Source organism: Bufo bufo, chromosome 6 (genome assembly GCF_905171765.1).
Source record: "Bufo bufo chromosome 6, aBufBuf1.1, whole genome shotgun sequence".
Taxonomy (NCBI): Eukaryota; Metazoa; Chordata; class Amphibia; order Anura; family Bufonidae; genus Bufo; species Bufo bufo.
The window spans coordinates 387,225,727-387,247,439 of record NC_053394.1 but is presented as its reverse complement, the minus strand read 5'-3'; the positions used below and the strand labels follow the sequence as shown (position 1 = coordinate 387,247,439).

General features: G+C 44.5%; 1 pseudogene; it reads right to left on the bottom strand.

Moving 5' to 3' along the window:
• The window catches only part of LOC121005750, a 148,084-nt pseudogene that overhangs the window by 49,991 nt on the left and 76,380 nt on the right, over positions 1 to 21,713 (bottom strand).

The following is a 21,713-nucleotide window of genomic DNA, read 5'->3' as shown; positions in this document are numbered from 1 at the left end:
GTAAACTGTAGCTTTAAGGCCAGACTGTACTTTCTGTCTTTCTGATGAATGCTAACCTTGAGATAAGATTCTGCAGAAGCTTAACTACTAAAATGCCGTTAGTATGGTCTGGAAGTATTGCCTTATATTAATAACTAATCAAATTACTAGTTTTGTCCATTACCTGTAAGACTGTATGTTTGATTCTTACATTGCCCTCTGTTCCTTCTTTTCCATGCGACCCTCATCCCAGGTAATGTCCACTAAGAGTTCGCTAGTGCTATAAGCCTAGTTTCTGTGTAGCTCAGTCCAGTTTATGGTGACTAAGAACTCTAGGGCTCTCCCAGCACCGGTGGTGTGAAGAAAAAGTCTGGGTACTTTGTGTGTATGGATCTTGTTTCCATCTGTGGGCTGTTTGCATTGTGTTTGTTTTTGTTGGTTTGCCGGTTGTATTAGTGTACTGAACGTATGTTCAAGAGAAGTAGTGTGCAGCAAACGTTTGGTTTGCACCCGCGCTGAGGCCAATGGTTTTTGCGGTAGTCAGGAGAACTACAGGGTTCTGGCCCCCTAGTGAATGGTAGGAGTCCCCACTGGGGCCTATGTAGAAGAAGCTAATTTAGAGATGGGCAACACCCAAGGTATGTAGAAAGGGACCGACAGGGATCTCAGCTGCAGAAGTACTAAGGAAGAGAGAAGACAGGCAGTGAAGAACATCAGCCAGCTAATGAAAGGTGTAGACATGTCCCCCATCCCGGGTGGTAAACTGAATCCAGAGTAGTGGGGAAAAGCATGTAGGGAAAACAAAGGGTGGCTAAAAGCTAACAAGCTCACAGGACAGGCAGAAGTCCGGCTGCGAGTAGAGAGGGAAGTATATAGAGGAGGGGGAGAGACAGAAGAAGTGGGAAGTACTATTATGAATGTTATCATGGTAATGTTAAACCATCTCCCCAACAGAGAAAGGAAGAAGTCTGCCACCCTTTCATGGTCCTGGGGGATGGACCTGCAGAGTCTGCGGGACCCAGAACCCAGATTGGAGAGAGAGTTGTGCTGTGTGTGGTGCTCCTCGTCCACACCACACGAGGGGATTGTATTCTGTGCTGACTGTGTCCGGATCACTGTCCCCACAGACACCCATGTTTTTAGGGATGGCTGGGGAGGCAGTGAGGACGACACAAAGACAGGTGAGGAGGAAAAGTTAGACCAATATTAGGAAACAGACAATCCAATATTGGCTGTGCCCTTAAACACTTTAGCAGATTCAAGTCCGGCCCCAATGATATCCAAAACACTTCCAACACCTCTGAACAGCTAGGTCAGACAAGCCTAGATGGCTGGCAATTCGTCAAAATGACCATCCTGCTTCTCTTAGTGCGATGATGTATCTCCTCTAAAAGTCTATCAACTGGGTATATCGTAGAGGCTAGCAGTCACCGATATCTCACCAAAAGGTACACTACCCAAAATTAGCCTCTGAGAACCTTTCTATAGATCAGTTTGGGAAGCACTTTTTTGCCCTCTTGTGACAAGACCCAGTGTCTAATCAGACCGCAACTGTAATCATTTACATATCTGCCCGAGACATAACTGAATGCAAAGTTTAGCAGCAATCTGACATTTCTGTCTGGTTGTGTTATATTGTTTTGTCAATGAGTGTACTATCTGTCTTTCTAGAGAGGAAGATAATCCACTGGTTGTAGTATCCAGAAAATGAATGTCCAGAAAGGGTTAGTGATGATTGTGTTCTCTGTTCTAATGTGAATGTGCCCCTCCCCCTAGCGTGTCCCATGTAATAACAGTGACATCACTGGTTAAGAAGTCCGGTGTCTGTGATAGGACCAAAATCCAAACTACGGGGGGGCGCGGTCTGCTCATCGATGGCGCCAGATGCTTAGAGCTTCAGCTCCGCTTCTAGCACCCTTACAGCAACTACTACCGCGGCTCACAGGGCAGTAAATTCGGCTTGAAGATCCGCTACATCGCACATGCGATGGGCAAGTTAAAGAAACGGCAGGCGCCGAAGAAACTTACTGAATTCTTTGCCCAGTCGGTAACACGCAGCCCGGCACATGTGAGTACACTATCTCCGTCTCCTCATGCAGCTCCCTCTCCAGCCTCCTCGTCGGGAGCCTCCCTGGACCCAGCCGATCTCCCTCAGGCTGAATCTCCCTCCCTGCCACTGACTGAGGGATCCATGTGGGCCATGCTGGAATCGTTCCGCTCCTCTATCAGGGAGGACATCTCCAGTGCATTGAAGGAGCTAAGGCACGAACTTCATAGCCTGGGCGACCGTACGTCGAACGTGGAGAGTAAAATGCCCGAGTTTGCCACCTCTCACAACACGCTAATAGATGCCCATGAGGCACTTGAGGAGGATTTGGCAGCGCTGAAAGCCAAGATACAAGACCTAGGGGACCGCCATAGGTGAAATAATATGAGGATTTGGGGGGTACCAGAGACGACTGGCTCTAAAGGCTTAGACTCCCTTCTTAAGGGTCTGATTAAAGAAGCACTCCCTGCAGTGTCTGAAACGGATCTCATTGTGGACCGTATACATCGTGTTCCCAAGCTTATAGGCCTGGACCCATCATTGCCGCATGACATAATAGCACGTATTCATTTTTACCATATTAGGGACCAGTTCCTAAGGGTCCTCCGGCAGAATCCCACTCCCACTCTGGCCTTCTAATGAATTTCAATCTTTCCTGTCAGCAGCCACGATGGCTAAACGGAGGGAGTACTCCCAAATAACAAGAATTCTTCGGGAGCAGCAAACCCGATACCGCTTGGGGTTCCCAGTTAAGCTGTTAGTCATGCACAAGGGCGCACAACATATCTGGAGCTCTCCTCAAGAAGCAGCGCTCAATCTACATAAATGGGGCCTACTCCCGGATTTTCCGCAGAAGGGGAGTGAAGATGGGAACAAGCCAGATAAGATCTCTTCTGAGTGGGAGACTGTTTGAACTTTCACATGCAATGTCCCTACTGAATCATTAGGGTACTAGGAAGTCGGTGTATGTGAGTGACTGTCATTCACGCTTATTTTTCTAATCTTCTTTGTCTAATAGTTGTAATTTTTTTCTCATCTGAAGTTCAGATTGGAAAAGAATTACAACTATTAAAAAAAAAATTATAGCACTATATTAGCTAAATTGCTCTATATTCGTTTTTTTCGAATATTCGCTATATTGCTAGAACTTATTCTAAATATTCTAAAACAAGAATATATAGCAAATATTCGGAAAAAAAACGAATATAGAGCAATTTAGCTAATATAGTGCTATAATCTTTTTTGTCTTATAGTTGTAAGTTGAAAAATTCGCAATAAAAATTTGCAAACAACACTACTCCTAAAGTCACATATACTGCAGCCTTCTCATTGGCCCACAAGCTAGAAGCAGGGAGGGATCATGTGCACTGATTAAAAAAAAAATCGAATATTCGAAATTACGAATATATATCACTATATTCGAAATATTCGCAAATTTTTGAAGTACCTATATTCGCAATAAAAATGTGAAATTCGAATATTCGTGATCAACACTACAACTGGCCCCTAACCTGACTACCTTATTTAATAGCTTTCTTACTCCTCAGGCTATACCCCCTGATATGCTGACAGCCACGGTGGTTACCATTCCAAAACCCCTGACGAGCCGTCCAACTTTCGACCCATATCTTTGTTAGGCCTCATGCACACGACCGTTTTTTTTTAAGGTCCGCAAAAACGGGGTCCGTAGGTCCGTGATCCGTGACCGTTTTTTCGTCCATGGGTCTTCCTTGATTTTTGGAGGATCCACGGACATGAAGAAAAAGTCGTTTTGGTGTCCGCCTGGCCGTGCGGAGCCAAACGGATCCGTCCTGAATTACAATGCAAGTCAATGGGGACGGATCCGTTTGACGTTGACACAATATGGTGCAATTGCTAACGGATCCGTCCCCCATTGACTTTCAATGTAAAGTCAGGAGTCCCTTTTATACCATCGGATCGGAGTTTTCTCCAATCCGATGGTATATTTTAACTTGAAGCACCCCATCACCATGGGAACGCCTCTATGTTAGAATATACCATCGGATTTGAGTTAGATCGTGAAATTCAGATCCGGCAGTATATTCTAACACAGAGGCGTTCCCATGGTGATGGGGACGCTTCAGGTTAGAATATACTAAAAGAACTGTGTACATGACTGCCCCCTGCTGCCTGGCAGGTGCTGCCAGGCAGCAGGGGGCAGACCCCCCCCCCTGTATTTAACTCATTGGTGGCCAGTGCGGCCGGCCCCCCCTCCCTCTCCTGTAGTTAACACTGCAGTAGCGTCCTGGTTGCCATGGTTACCGATCGGAGCCCCAGCGATTAAACTGGGACTCCGATCGGTACTCTTCGCTGCCACCAATGATAGGGGGGAGCCCACTGGCCACCAATGAATCTACAGTACTACAGGGGAGGGAGGGGGGGCCGGCCGCACTGGCCACCAATGTGTTAACTACAGGGGAGGGAGGGGGGGCCGGCCGCACTGGCCACCAATGTGTTAAATACAAGGGAGGGAGGGGGGGCCCACTGGCCACCAATGAATTTAAAACTGGGGAGGGAGGGGGGTGTGCCCCCTCCTGCCTGGCAGCACATGATCTCTTACAGGGGGCTATGATACGCACAATTAACCCCTCAGGTGCAGCACCTGAGGGGTTAATTGTGCGGATCACAGCCCCCTGTAAGAGATCGGGTGCTGCCAGGCAGCAGGGGGCAGTCATGTACACAGTTCAAAGTATATTCTAACTAGAAGCGTCCCCATCACTATGGGAACACCTCTGTGTTAGAATATAATGTCGGATCTGAGTTTTCACGAAGTGAAAACTCAGCTCTGAAAAAGCTTTTATGCAGACAGATCTGCGGATCCGTCTGTGTGAAAGTAGCCTACGGCCACGGACGCGGATGCCAATCTTGTGTGCATCCGTGTTTTTTCACAGACCCATTGACTTGAATGGGTCCGTGAACCGTTGTCCATCAAAAAAATAGGACAGGTCCTATTTTTTGGACGGACAGGAAACACGGATGCGGCTGCAAAACGGTGCATTTTCCGATTTTTCCACGGACCCATTGAAAGTCAATGGGTCCGCGAAAAAAAACTGAAAACGGCACAACGGCCACGGATGCACACAATGGTCGTGTGCATAAGGCCTTAAATGTAGATTTAAAACTCTTTGCTAAAATTTTGGCATCTCGCATTAATAATTATCTCCCATTCTTGGTCGACCCAGATCAGGTAGGATTCGTACCCGGGAGACAGTGTCGAGATGGAACCAGACGCATGCTCAATCTGATCCAAATAGCAAAGGAATCTGGGGACCCCACAATGTTTCTTTCCCTTGACGCTGAAAAAGCATTTGATAGAGTGCATTGGGAATTCCTAGAGCAGCTTTTTGGTATATTCGGATTTGCAGGCCCCATATGTACGGCTATATTGGGTTTATATACTCCTCCTTCGGCTAGAGTTTTAGCCTCTGGTTTCATCTCTGATCCATTTCCGATTACGAATGGCACTCGTCAGGGGTGCCCGCTGTCACCGCTTATTTCTGCTTTGATCATAGAGTCCCTAGCATCTTATATTCGTACCTGCCCCCGGATTCTGGGGATTTCAGATGGTAATTCCTCACACGTGACTGGTCTTTACGCAGACAATATAATACTGACCGTAACAGACCCCGAACAATCTCTAGCTGCAATAGCGGACATTCTTTGTTTGTACTCTCAATGTTCTTTCTATAAGTTAAATGAAAGGAAAAACAAAATACTGAATTTCCATATATCAGATGCGGCCAAAACTACTCTCCAAGCGAAGTATCCTATTCAATGGGTTGTCAGCTCCATCACCTACTTAGGGGTGGAGCTCGCTCGCTATGTTCCAGAGACTATTTCTATAAATCTGAGCAATTTAACGGCTGAACTTAAGAGAGATTATGCTAGAATGTCTCAGATCTATTTATCATGGATCGCTCGCATTAACACTGTTAAGATGTTGTCTCTTCCTAAAATACTGTATTGTTTCAGATGTTTGCCGGTACTAATGCCTATAAGACAGATTGCACAGCTCCAGCGTGCCTTTATCAGTTTCATCTGGGACAATAAGCGGCCTAGGATATCTAAAGGTGCACTTCATCCCCCTATCAGATGCGGAGGTCTAGGAGTCCCTGACCTAGACAAGAATTATATGGCAAATCTAGCAGAGCAGGCATTTGAATGGTGGTCACCGTCTTCTCCCCAAAAATGGCTTCTTATAGAAGAATCTTATGTAAAAGGCCGCTCCCTGACAGCTTTGCTCGCAGCTTGTAGTTTAAAGTCATTTCATTATTCTTCCCCACTCTATACCATGCGAGCTATGATGTCTATCTGGGTACATCTTTTAGATTTGTTTAAGCTGTTCCATGTGCCTCTCCATAGAGTACCTATCACTGTGCTGGAGTATCACATTCCTGACCTGTCTCTAGAACTCTGGCAGTCTAAAGGTATTCACTATCTCGAACGTTTGTATGATAACTTTTCTCTAGTTGACTTTGCAACTTTGACAACATGACAAGTACTCGCTTCCAAATAATCGCTTTTATCAATACCTTCAAATACGGCATTTTTTTTTAACTCTGTGTCTCCGCAAAGCAGCCACACCACTCACTTCTTTCAACTCTTTCTCCGTGGCTGTTGCCCCCTTAGGCCTAAGTTGTCCACTATTTATGCCGCCATCCTCCCCTCGGATTTGAAGGATAAGCAGCCTTTTATGCTCCGTTGGGAACAAGAACTAGGGAAAACCTTCTCTATACGGCAATGGAACATGGCTCTATATTGGTCCTTTAAAGGTTCCAAATGCATCAATCATGTTGAGCAGGCTAGGCGAATCCAGTTGCGCTGGTATCTAACGCCCAATAGACTGGTCCACTTAGTTCCCAGGTACTCTTCACTTTGTTGGAGAGGATGCGGTGAGGTGGGAACCCCCCTTCATATGTGGTGGGCTTGCCCTTCAGTTATTTCCTTTTGGTCTGCATTAAAGAACTTCTTAGAGAAGTCATATGAGATGACGTAAACCTCTCCCCTGAACTGACAATTCTGGGGATCGGTCTGGTGGATATTCCTTTCGCATCAAGGGGGATTACTGCACATGGTATTAGCGCTGCCCGAAACATCATAGCTCGCCAATGGAAAATGGCGCAGTCCCCGTCAATAGCTGCAGTTGTGCAATCCGTCAATGAACATATGCATTGTGAAATGACTCTTGCAGACACATCTCGCTCTAGGATACGAATACATAATCAGTGGTGACTTTAGATTTAGGGACTGCAATTAGCCAGTTTCTTAGTACTACATTATATAGTATTTTTCGCTTTTGTGGTGTAATCCCCATTTAGTATGTGTTGCACAATTGACAACGCAGTCCAGTGCACATCTTGCATGATGTATGCAGTCCTGGAACAGCCGTTCGAGGGTGTATATCTTTGTTCAAGATGTGAGCAAATTACCCGTTTGGAATCGCTAATCGAGTCTCTAAATGGGCAAGTTGCAACACTGAGAGGCATTGACAATTTGCAAAAGAGTTTGCTTCTCACCGAGCAAGCACTCTTTGGGGTAGATGAGGGGGAGGGTGACAGAGAGGAGGCTGAGGAAAGTGAGGTAGCTAGCTGGGTAACAGTTAGAAAGCGGGGTAGAGGGGAAGAGTGCCTGGGAGGCTAGCCCTGATCTGACACACCCCAACAAGTTTGCACGTTTGGCAGATGAGGGGGATATCAGTCCAGGGACGGCACTGCCACAGCCGGACACTTCCTCTGCCAGTCAGGGGAATGTCAGCTCCGGTAAATCTGTCACAAAGACCGTGATCGCCGAACAGTGTGCTGTCTTCCTGGCGCTAGAGTTCCACACATCGCGGATCGGGTTTACAGATTACTGGGAGGGGCTGGAGAAGATCCAGCGGTCATGGTCCATATCGGAACCAATGACAAAGTTAGGGGTAGGTGGAGAGTCCTTAAAAATGATTTCAGGGATTTAGGTCAAAAGCTTAGGGTAAGGACCTAAAAGGTAGTATTTTCCGAAATACTACCTGTACCACGGGCCACACAAGAAAGGCAGCGGGAGATTAGGGAAATTAACAAGTGGCTCAAGAACTGGTGTAGGAAGGAGGGGTTTGGGTTCCTGGAGAACTGGGTCGACTTCTCTATCGTAGGGACGGGCTGCACCTCAATGGGGAAGGGGCAGCTGTGTTGGGGAAGAAGATGGCTAGAAGGTTGGAGGAGTGTTTAAACTAGGGACTGGGGGGAGGGTAATTACATTACAGGATGGGAAGATAGTGCAGATAGAGACCGGGGGCAAGGTAGTGGGACTGGGGGAGGAATGGAAGGAGGGACTAGAACAGTTCAGAAGGAAAGGTGTAGGGTAAAAAATATACATAAACCTCTCAAATGTATGTATACTAATGCCAGAAGCCTGACTAATAAAACTGGTGAACTGGAATTAGTGATGTGTGAGGAGAACTATGACATAGTGGGAATAAGTGAGATATGGCTATTACTGGGCAGTTAATGTACAAGGTTACAGTCTGTTTAGAAAGGATCGTCAAAACCGGAGAGGGGGAGGGGTCTGCCTTTATATAAAGTCCTGTCTAAAGCCCACACTCCGTGAAGATATAAGTGAGGGACATGAACATGTGGAGTCACTGTGGGTAGAGATACATGGAGCTAAAAACAACAATAAATTACTAATAGGAGTTTACTATAAACCACCTAATATACCAGAGTCCACAGAAAATCGACTACTAAATGAGATAGACAAGGCGGCAAATCATAATGAGGTGGTTATTATGGGGGACTTAACTACCCAGTTATAGACTGGGAAACTGAAACTTGTATATCTCATAAAGGAAACAGGTTCTTGGCAATAAACAAAGACAATTACCTTTCCCAACTGGTTCAGGACCCGACTAGAGGGACGGACATACTGGACTTAGTATTAACCAATAGACCTGACAGAACAACAGACGTGCAGGTTGGGGGACACCTGGGAAATAATGACCATAAAGTAATAACCTTCCAATTATCATTCAAAAGAGCGTTTCTACAGGGAGGAACAAAAATACCAAACTTCAAAAAAACTAAATTTAGCCAACTAAGAGATGCCATAGGCCTAACTAAATGGGATAAAGTCCTCACAAATAAAAATACAGCCACAAAATGGGATATCTTTAAAAGCATCCTAAAATCTCATTGTGAGAGGTAGGGGAATAAAAGGTTAAGGAACAAAAAGAAACCAATGTGGATAAACAGAACTGTAAAGAAAGCAATAAATGACAAAAAGAAAGCATATAAAACACTAAAACAGGAGGGTAGCATGGAAGCACTGAAAAACTATAAGGAAAAAAATAGAACATGTAAAAAACTAATAAAAGCAGCCAAACTAAGGACCGAGAGATTAATTGCCAAAGAGAGTAAAACTAACCCTAAAATGTTCTTCAATTATATAAATGTTAAAAAGTATAAATCTGAAGGTGTCGACCCTTTAAAGAGTAATGAGGGGGGAGTCGCAGAGAGCGACGAGGAGAAAGCAAAGCTGTTAAATATTTTTCTCTCCAATGTATTCACTGAGGAATATAAACTGTCAGATGAAATGCAGAATGTAAAAATAAATTCCCCATTAAAAGTGTCCTGTCTGACCCAGGAAGAAGTACATCAGCGACTTAAAAAGATTAAAATAGACAAATCACCAGGACCGGATGGCATACACCCACGTATCCTAAGGGAATTAAGTAATGTCATAGCCAGACCCTTATTTCTGATATTTGCAGATTCTATACTGACAGGGAATGTCCCACAGGATTGACGCATGGCAAATGTGGTGCCAATATTCAAAAAGGGTCCAAAAACAGAGCCTGGAAACTATAGGCCGGTAAGTTTAACATCTGTTATGGGTAAACTGTTTGAAGGTTTTCTGAGAGATGCTATGTTAGAGCATCTTAACGGAAATAAGCAAATAACGCCATATCAGCATGGCTTTGTGAGGGATCGGTCATGTCAAACTAATTTAATCAGTTTCTATGACTAGACTTGACAGCGGCGAATCAATGGATGTCGTGTATCTGGACTTCTCCAAAACATTTGACACTGTACCACATAAAAGGTTAGTATATAAAATAAGAATGCTCGGACTGGGAGAAAACGTCTGTAAGTGGGTAAGTAACTGGCTCAATGATAGAAAACAGAGGGTGGTTATTAACGGTACATACTCAGATTGGGTCACTGTCACTAGTGGGGTACCTCAGGGGTCAGTATTAAGCCCTATTCTCTTCAATAAGTAATTAACACTGAAGAGGACAGTATACAACTACAGATGGATCTGGATAGATTGCAGGCTTGGGCAGATAAGTGGCAGATGAGGTTTAACACTGACAAATGTAAAGTTATGCACATGGGAAGGAATAATGCAAGTCACCCGTACATACTAAATGGTAAAACACTCGGTAAGGCCTCCTGCACACAAACGTATTTTTTTGCGGTCCGCAAAAACGGGTCCCGTTTTTCCGTGGTCCGTGGGTCTTCCTTGATTTTTGGAGGATCCACGGACATGAAAAAAAAGTCGTTTTGGTGTCCGCCTGGCCGTGCGGAGCCAAACGGATCCGTCCTGAATTACAATGCAAGTCAATGGGGACGGATCCGTTTGACGTTGACACAATATGGTGCCATTTCAAACGGATCCGTCCCTATTGACTTTCAATGTAAAGTCTAGAGTCCCTTTTATACCATCGGATCGGAGTTTTCTCCAATCCGATGGTATATTTTAACTTGAAGCGTCCCCATCACCATGGGAACGCCTCTATGTTAGAATATACTGTCGGATATGAGTTAGATCGTGAAACCTCATTTCCAACAGTATATTCTAACACAGAGGCGTTCCCATGGTGATGGGGACGCTTCTAGTTAGAATATACTACAAACTGTGTACATGACTGCCCCCTGCTGCCTAGCAGCATCCGATCTCTTACAGGGGGCCGTGATCAGCACAATTAACCCCTCAGGTGCCGCACCTGAAGGGGTTAATTGTACTATCATATCCCCCTGTAAGAGATCAGGGCTGCCAGGCAGCAGGGGGCAGACCCCCCCCCCCCCCTCCCCAGTTTGAATATCATTGGTGGCCAGTGCGGCCCCCCCCCTTCCTCCCTCTATTGTAATAATTCGTTGGTGGCACAGTGTGCGCCCCCCCCCCCCTTCCTCCCTCTATTGTAATAATTCGTTGGTGGCACAGTGTGCGCCCCCCCCCCCTTCCTCCCTCTATTGTAATAAATCGTTGGTGGCACAGTGTGCGCCCCCCATCGGCCCCCCCTCCCTCTATAGCATTAACAACATTGGTGGCCAGTGTGCGGCCTCCCATCTAAACTCAGGGGTCAGTATTAAGCCCTATTCTCTTCAATAGGTAATTAACACTGAAGAGGACAGTATACAACTACAGATGGACCTGGATAGATTGCAGGCTTGGGCAGATAAGTGGCAGATGAGGTTTAACACTGACAAATGTATTATTCCTTCCCATGTGCATAACTTTACAAGTCACCCGTACATACTAAATGGTAAAACACTCGGTAAGGCCTCCTGCACACGAACGTATTTTTTTGCGGTCCGCAAAAACGGGTCCCGTTTTTCCGTGATCCGTGACCGTTTTTTCGTCCGTGGGTCTTCCTTGATTTTTGGAGGTTCCACGGACATGAAAAAAAAAGTCGTTTTGGTGTCCGCCTGGCCGTGCGGAGCCAAACGGATCCGTCCTGAATTACAATGCAAGTCAATGGGGACGGATCCGTTTGACGTTGACACAATATGGTGCCATTTCAAACGGATCAGTCCCTATTGACTTTCAATGTAAAGTCTGGAGTCCCTTTTATACCATCGGATCGGAGTTTTCTCCAATCCGATGGTATATTTTAACTTGAAGCGTCCCCATCACCATGGGAACGCCTCTATGTTAGAATATACTGTCGGATATGAGTTAGATCGTGAAACCTCATTTCCGACAGTATATTCTAACACAGAGGCGTTCCCATGGTGATGGGGACGCTTCTAGTTAGAATATACTACAAACTGTGTACATGACTGCCCCCTGCTTCCTAGCAGCATCCGATCTCTTACAGGGGGCCGTGATCAGCACAATTAACCCCTTAGGTGCCGCACCTGAAGGGGTTAATTGTGCTATCATATCCCCCTGTAAGAGATCAGGGCTGCCCCTCCCCAGTTTGAATATCATTGGTGGCCAGTGCGGCGCCCCCCCCCCCTTCCTCCCTCTATTGTAATAATTCGTTGGTGGCACAGTGTGCGCCCCCCCCCCCTTCCTCCCTCTATTGTAATAATTCGTTGGTGGCACAGTGTGCGCCCCCCCCCTTCCTCCCTCTATTGTAATAATTCGTTGGTGGCACAGTGTGCGCCCCCCCCCCCTTCCTCCCTCTATTGTAATAAATCGTTGGTGGCACAGTGTGCGCCCCCCATCGGCCCCCCCTCCCTCTATAGCATTAACAACATTGGTGGCCAGTGTGCGGCCTCCTATCTAACCCCCCCCCCCCCCGATCATTGGTGGCAGCGGGTTACTAGCAATAGTACAATAGTAAAAGATTCATACTTACCTGGGAGCTGCGATGTCTGTGTCCGGCCGGGAGCTCCTCCTACTGGTAAGTGACAGTTCATTTAGCAATGCGCCGCACAGACCTGTCACTTACCAGTAGGTGGAGCTCCCGGCCGGACACGAACATCGCAGCAGCCACCAGCAGGTAAGTATGAATCTTCTACTATTGTAGATTAAACTGGGACTCCGATCGGAACTCCGCTGCCACCAATGATGGGGGGGGGGGGGGGGAGATGGGAGGCCGCACACTGGCCACCAATGTTGTTAATGCTATAGAGGGAGGGGGGGCCGATGGGGGGCGCACACTGTGCCACCAACGAATTATTACAATAGAGGGAGGGAGGGGGGGGGCGCACACTGTGCCACCAACGAATAATTACAATAGAGGGAGGGGGGGGCCGCACTGGCCACCAACCTATTATTACAATAGAGGGGGGGGGGGGCCGCACTGGCCACCAATGATATTCAAACTGGGGAGGGGGGGAGGGTCTGCCCCCTGCTGCCTGGCAGCCCTGATCTCTTACAGGGGGATATGATAGTACAATTAACCCCTTCAGGTGCCGCACCTAAGGGGTTAATTGTGCTGATCACAGCCCCCTGTAAGAGATCGGGTGCTGCCAGGCAGCAGGGGGCAGTCTTGTACACAGTTTGTAGTGTATTCTAACTAGAAGCGTCCCCATCACCATGGGGACGCCTCTGTGTTAGAATATACTGTCTGTTCTGAGTTTTCACAAAGTGAAAACTCAGCTATGAAAAAGCTTTTATGCAGACGGATCTTCAGATCCGTCTGTATAAAAAGTAACCTACGGCCACGGATGCCAATCTTGTGTGCATCCGTGTTCTTTCACGGACCCATTGACTTGAATGGGTCCGTGAACCGTTGGCCGTGAAAAAAATAGGACAGGTCATATTTTTTTCACGGCCAGGAAACACGGATCTCGGATGCGGCTGCAAAACGGTGCATTTTCCGTTTTTTCCACGGACCCATTGAAAGTCAATGGGTCCGTGAGAAAAAACGGAAAACGGCACAACGGCCACGGGTGCACACAACGGTCGTGTGCAGGAGGCCTAACACTGACATGGAAAAGGATCTAGGAATTTTAATAAACAGCAAACTAAGCTACAAAAACCAGTGTCAGGCAGCTGCTGCCAAGGCCAATAAGATAATGGGTTGCATCAAAAGGGGCATAGATGCCCGTGATAAGAACATAGTCCTACTACTTTACAAATCATTAGTCAGACCACACATGGAGTACTGTGTACAGTTCTGGGCTCCTGTAAACAAGGCAGACATAGCAGAGCTGGAGAGGGTCCAGAGGAGGGCAACTAAAGTAATAACTGGAATCGGGCAACTACAGTACCCTGAAAGATTATCAAAATTAGGGTTATTCACGTTAGAAAAAAGACAACTGAGGGGAGATCTAATTACTATGTATAAATATGTCAGGGGTCAGTACAGAGATGTCTCCCATCAGCTATTTATCCCCAGGACTGTGACGAGGGGACATCCTCTGCGTCTGGAGGAAAGAAGGTTTGTACACAAACATAGAAAAGGATTCTTTACGGTAAGAGCAGTGAGACTATGGAACTGTCTGCCTGAGGAGGTGGTGATGGTGAGTACAATAAAGGAATTCAAGAGGGGCCTGGATGTATTTCTGGGGTGTAATAATATTACAGGCTATAGCTACTAGAGAGGGGTCGTTGATCCAGGGAGTTATTCTGATTGCCTGATTGGAGTCGGGTAGGAATTTTTTATTCCCCTAAAGTGAGGAAAATTGGCTTCTACCTCACAGGTTTTTTTTTTTGCCTTCCTCTGGATCAACTTGCAGGATAACAGGCTGGACTGGATGGACAAATGTCTTTTTTCGGCCTTATGTACTATGTTACTATGTAACTTTATTAAAAGTTATATAATATATATATGGAAAAAAATTACCAGCAGCACCACCAGCTAGGAGGATTGTGGCAGATAATGATACCTTTGTACAAACAGTAGATGGGATGATGACCAAATTTAAGCAACGGGGGTACCCCAGTACACTGCTTGAGGCACAAAAACTAAAAGCGTCAGCGGTGGACAGAGATACCCTGTTGTTAGGTAATCAAAAAAGTAAGAACCACAGTAGAATTACGTTTGTGTCCACGTATTCTGAGCACAGCATTGCCATAAACAAAATCCTAAAGAAAAATTGGGCAATATTAAGATGTTGCCGAGGGTCAGTACCAGAATTTGAGGCATTACCGCTATGTGCCTATCGTAGGTGTCAGAACATCCGGGATCAGCTGGTGAGAGCTGACGTGGGACCCAAAGCAGTTTCCAGGCAGACAACGTTGGCACCATGTGGCATTGGGTGTTATCCATGCCTACATTGTGTCAACTGCCGTGTGATCTGTAGATCTAGGGTATTCGCACACCCTGAGACAGGACAGACATATCCTATCAAGTTTCACTTAACATGTGATTCTTCGTACGTCATATATGTTCTATCATGCCCATGTCAACTCCTTTACGTGGGAGAGACTTCCACTGACTTAAAGACCAGATTGAACAACCACCGCTATACTATTAGAAAGGGACGCACAGACCTTCCAGTTCCCAGACACTTTAGCTTAAAAAAGCACAGTGAAAAAGAACTTAGGTGCTGGATCATTGATCAGGTGCAAATGCCACGGAGAGGTGGGGATCGGATTTCTCTACTCAAAAAAAGAGAAATGTATTGGATTCAGACCTTAAATAGTCTACACCCTAATGGTCTTAATATTGACTATAGATATGTAGGTGGGTTGTGAATGGGGTGGTTTGCCTTTTTATGCTTTTGTATTACGTCAGACGATTCTTTTGCAGTAGACGGATTTATTGGCTATAATACATTTTTTTAAATTAGTAACTTAAAAATCAGTAACTAAAAAATGAAAATTGTGAAATGAATCATATATATATATATCACTGCTAATATATTTTTATTTCATCATTTTAGGTACACTTATACTTTTGGAGAAGGTATCTTGCAAAGTTGATGGACCTGGACAGTGGATGAGAGACCTACGTTGAAAAAAATAGTTTTCTTATTACTTACATATTGTTCTCTTGTGGTGTCTTGCACATGTCCCGAAGGTGTAATATAGGGAATTTTCGTGCCAATTGTTCCATTTTTTCCAATCTTTATTAGGATGGAATATAGGTTTATATCGTTTTATGCTGCCGACTTACTAATAAGTAACGTTCTGATACATGATAATGAGGAGAATCCCTCTTGGTCACGTACTACAGCAGGTTTGGAACCCACAGTACTGATGGTACCGACGTACTTGCAGGACTGGGGTAACGATTGGAATTGAGCCTCTTTCTTGGAAAAGGAGGGGACTCTTCCAACCTGCCTATATATTGAGTGACGTAATGTGGAACGAAAAACGGCAATTTACATAGTATACATTATATATCTACAATAGGGCAGTATTCCCTTATCTAATATGGTGGTTAGTATACCGGGGACTAGTTACGCGCATGCGCTTTCTCTCCAGGTAGTTCACGTCATCCTGTGTATCTACTGCAGCATACGTCGCCCACGTCACTGATATGTGACTTGACCACGCGCGTGCGTCCCATGGAGGGCGCCTTAGTATGACGCAGTAGCCGGTCGGGACATGCGCATAGACACTGCAAGGACGCGCTGTACAGCGCGATGGACAGCGTGGTCGCTAGCACTATTCCAGGTATCAATTAACTTGTTTTCTTCTCTCACACATGTGTATCATTATGATTTCTGTAATCGTCATGTCCTGAGTAGAATACAGCTGTGACCAATTAGGGTTTTGGATGAATTCAGATGTGATTTTGATACTTTATGCACTCACTGTATTTTTCACTTTATTCAATTATATTGAATTGGCAATATGTTGTTCTATTTGTAATATTTTTCTGCAGATATGACTGTAATTATCAATTAAGTTTAAGCACCAATTGTTATGATTGACACCCCTTTATATGTAACCTGTTCACATCCTATCAATGCTTGAGAAAGGCTCATTGCGAGCTGAAACGTCGCTTGTGCCACCTATGGGTGTATAAACCCTTTTTCATTGAAGCCTCAACTGGAGTGCAGTCCGATTTCTTTGTTCTATATATATATATATATATATAACACGTACCGCACCTCGCAGCCCCGCCTGGCATCACTGTACGTCGCGATCATGCGGCGCGGTTTCGAAGACTTGTTACGCACTGCCTGTGAGTACATAAGGTCAGCTTCGCACAGTCCCTGTCCACACGGGCACAGGGAGTAAGAGAGGGTGGCCCACGCTACCTCCGGCATGGCACAACACTCGCTCACAACCCTGACAGACTAAGAGAGCCCTTTCCCTGCCCCAGTGAGACAGAGCCCTCCTAGCCCAGTAGACTGCCACCAGTTCCTCGTTAGATATAATCCCGGTCCATTAACAGGGTTATATTAGGTCAGAAACCAACCCAGGTGGCATGTAACATAATACCGAGACACGGACGTGTCAAATGGTGGATCGAGACAACAGAACAGCGCAAGATTGTCTCAGTTCATCTAATGACATTTATCATGTAGAGAAAGTTAATACAAAGCATTTACTAATATATTGTTGTTGTCCATATTGCTTCCTTTGGTGGCTAGACTCATTCTTCCATCACATTATACATGTCTCGTTTCCATGGTTACGACCACCCTGCAATCCAGCATCGGCTTCTCTGGTGGCCGGGACCATAGGAACGCACATAGGCCAGCACTTTTTCCTAGTGTGCAAACACGGCCACCAATCCTGGATTGCAGGGTGGTCATAACCATGGAAACAAGACATGTATAATGTGATGGAAATATTAGTCTAACCAGCAAAGGAAGCAATACAGAAAATAATAATAATACATTAGTAAGTGCCTTGTATTAACTTCCTCTACATGATAAATGCCATTTCTGAAGTGAGACAACTCCTTTAAGGGCGCACTACACATAACACTATATACACAGATTATATACAATGGTCAGCTATGTCAATACAGGTGCTGGTACAGTGAGAGTTTACAGATAAAAGTCAGTTACCAGATACATATGTGGTCCATTAATGTTGTAATCTTGTAGAATTCTTGGATTATATAATCCTTAGCTGTAATCACATGGGAGGCAGTGAGGACAGAGAGTTTCTAGGTCTTTCCAAACATGACACCCCCTGACCCCCCTTCAGAGAAAGACAATCACCTCTGTCCTGCACAGACGGGGGAACGTCCATCTCGGTCCCAGGGTCTCAAAGACGTCAACGGTGTATTTATGAGATGTACGGGCAGTTCCTCATTTCTTATGAACTCCTGGTTCCATGATGTCTGGGGAGTTTCTTTATAGTTGTTTACCAACTCAGCCCCCATCAGTGGAGCCGAGCTGCCAGCTTGTCTGAGTCACGTGTGACATGTAACCACAGGGTCTGCTTTGAAGCAGGACCACCTTTGGAGCCTGTATCCTCTGCCAATTCCCTTCACCTGTGCAAATGGGCAGGCATTAAATCCTAACTCCACATATTCCATATATATTCAAAATTATCAGAAATATATTTCCATCTGCTTAGTTTTATTTTAAATATCTATGAATTGAAGAACGAAGTCATCTGAATCAGAAGGTCGGCAATCTTTATTTCCTGCCGACAGGGAGACGACCAAATAACACACAATACAATGTTGTCAAGCTCTGCTAAGCAGCTGTCTGATTATACTAGGAGTCCAGGCTTTATATACGGTTCTTTATGTAAGCAATAAAGAAATAAGCTATAGAATAATAATCTCTATAACTAGGCAGGTTAGTCGATACTTTGCATAGAACATATAACAGGATGTTTCTATAGAATATGACAGGATGATGAGGCAGGATGTTCTATAAACTGTTGACCCAGATGTTCTCTGCAGTTGTGCTTTATTACCCAAGTCAACAGTCTTTACAAAAATCACTTTGTTAACCCTTAAAATGATATGAATTTCAAAAACGTTTCCAACATGGTGTAGTGGTTGAATCCGGTTATGTCGGAGTTGCTTCAACTGAAGAGATTGGTCCCCACCTCGGTCTAAGGCATAATGGATGGATTTGTGGAGTTCTGGTGCCAGAGCTACTGTAGACCAGCTGATTGGTGGGGGTGCCAGGTGTCAGACCCCCCCACCAATCTGATACTTATGGCCGATCCTGACAACAGGCCATCGAGATCACATTACTGGAAAACCACTTTAATGACATACACATTATAGTCATTTAGAGCATGGGGCGGTTTAATGGTCCAAGCATCATTTTTACTTCTTGTGCAGCCCACGAAATTTATGCTATTGCTTTTACATGTCACAAAGGGGTTCTTTATTAATATGTTTTTAGAGATTTTTTTAAATCTTTATTTAGTTTTATTTGGGGGAAAATGTAATTTTATTTCAAACTCCAGCTGCTTATTCTTTAAATATGCAAATTGACACCAAAAAAAATAGTTAAAATTGGTTCCCCGTTTTGGTCATGTTTATAGTTTTTTTTTTTTTGTTTCATGTTAAAAGGCAGACTATGTTGACGGTTTCGGCAGGCGTAGACTATTTTTCTATTTTATTCTCACTTGGATTTTATGATATATTTTGATAGTTTTAAAATATATTTTGGCAGGTGGGAAATTTACTAATTTATTTTTATTTTGCAATTTTCTTTATAACTGAGGCATCCAAATGTGGCAAGTGAAGCTTGTGCAGCATAATGGCCCTGCCTAACAAGATAGAAACCACTATGTGCACAAAACAAGCAATCACCGACAGAATATATTAATGGGCAGCGTCCAAAACCATTCATAAGAACAGTAAAGGATCACTACCCCCCCCCCATCCGAGCTATCGTCATTACTCCTAGAAGTACAGATGTAGCAAGGGTTAACACAAACTCTTAACTCAAATTTCTTAACTCAAAATAGTCACAAATGTAACATATCCAATGAATATATTTTATATCATAATCATCTTGAATATATTTTATATCATAATCATCTTCAATTATAAAACTAGAAAAATCCAAAGCTGGTGGGACATACTATAAAAAATAATCAAGGATTCCCCCACTGGTAAAATCATGTGAGATGAGTGAACCACATGACTTCTACAAATAGAGGGGTGGCGGAGACCCCACTTGTTGGATTTATCTACAGGTACATTTTGGTCAGGGTGTGCAGATTAAGAAGATATTTCTCTAGGAAGATGAGTAATGGCTTCTATGTAATGAGGCAATCCTAGCCAGGGTCACTTTTTGAGAGATCTTGCACATTACTGATGAAATGTGCCCAGTAAGACAGAGCTGACGTTTTTTTTTAATGTTACAAATACTTATAGGGGTAGAACAGACCGGGGCTGGAATAGGCAGATTGTTATCCTTTTATATCAGGCCCTGGTTTTGTGCTTCACCAGCTATGGTTGAAAGATACACTACTCCCATAGATTTATGATGTGTCACACAGACAGGCTTACTCTTATCAGTGGTAGCCCCTCTCTCTATTACTACCCCTGTGCTGTCCCATGCTCAGAGGTAGGTGGAGCGTCCTTAAAAATTATTTTATGGATTTAAGTCATAAGCTTAGGGCAAGGACCTCAAACGCAGTGTTCTCCAAAATACTACCTGTACCACGAGCCACACAAGAAAGGCAGCAGGAGATTAGGGAGGTTAACAAGCGGCTCAAGAACTGGTGTAGGAAGGAGTGGTTTGGGTTCCTGGAGAACTGGGCCGACTTCTCAGTCGGCTACAGACTCTATCGTAGGAATGGGCTGCACCTCAGTGGGGAAGGGGCAGCTGTTTTGGGGGGGAAGATGGCTAGAAGGTTGGAGGAGTGTTTAACCACCTCAGCCCCCCTAGCTTAAACCCCCTTAATGACCAGGCCACTTTTTACACTTCTGCACTTCACTACTTTCACCGTTTATTGCTCGGTCATGCAACTTACCACCCAAATGAATTTTACCTCCTTTTCTTCTCACTAATAGAGCTTTCATTTGGTGGTATTTCATTGCTGCTGACATTTTTACTTTTTTTGTTTTTAATCGAAATTTAACGTAATTTTTGCAAAAAAATTAAATTTTTCACTTTCAGTTGTAAAATTTTTCAAAAAAAACGACATCTATATATAAATTTTTCTCTAAAGTTATTGTTCTACATGTCTTTGATAAAAAAAAATGTTTGGGTAAAAAAAAAATGGTTTGGGTAAAAGTTATAGCGTTTTCAAACTATGGTACAAAAATGTGAATTTCCGCTTTTTGAAGCAGCACTGACTTTCTGAGCACCTGTCATGTTTCCTGAGGTTCTACAATGGCCAGACAGTAGAAAAACCCCACAAATGATCCCATTTCGGAAAGTAGACACCCTAAGGTATTCGCTGATGGGCATAGTGAGTTCATAGAACTTTTTATTTTTTGTCACAAGTTAGCGGAAAATGATGATTATATTTTTTTTCTATACAAAGTCTCATATTCCGCTAACTTGTGACAAAAAATAAAAACTTCCATGAACTCACTATGCCCATCACGAAATACCTTGGGGTGTCTTCTTTCCACAATGGGGTCACTTGTGGGGTAGTTATACTGCCCTGGCATTTTAGGGGCCCGAATGCGTGAGAAGTGGTTTGAAATCAAAATCAGTAAAAAATGGCTGGTGAAATCCGAAAGGTGCTCTTTGGAATGTGGGCCCCTTTGCCCACCTAGGCTACAAAAAGTGTCACACATCTGGTATTGCCGTACTCAGGAGAAGTTGGGCAATGTGTTTTGGGGTGTCTTTTTACATATACCCATGCTGGGTGAGAGAAATATCTTGGCAAAAGACAACTTTTTCCCATTTTTTTTATACCAAGTTGGCATTTGACCGAGATATTTATCTCACCCAGCATGGGTATATGTAAAATGACACCCCAAAACACATTGCCCAACTTCTCCTGAGTACGGCAATACCAGATGTGTGACACTTTTTTGTAGCCTAGGTGGGCAAAGGGGCCCACATTCCAAAGAGCACCTTTCGGATTTCACAGGTCATTTTTTACACATTTTGATTTCAAACTACTTACCACACATTAGGGCCCCTAGAATGCCAGGGCAGTATAACTACCCCAC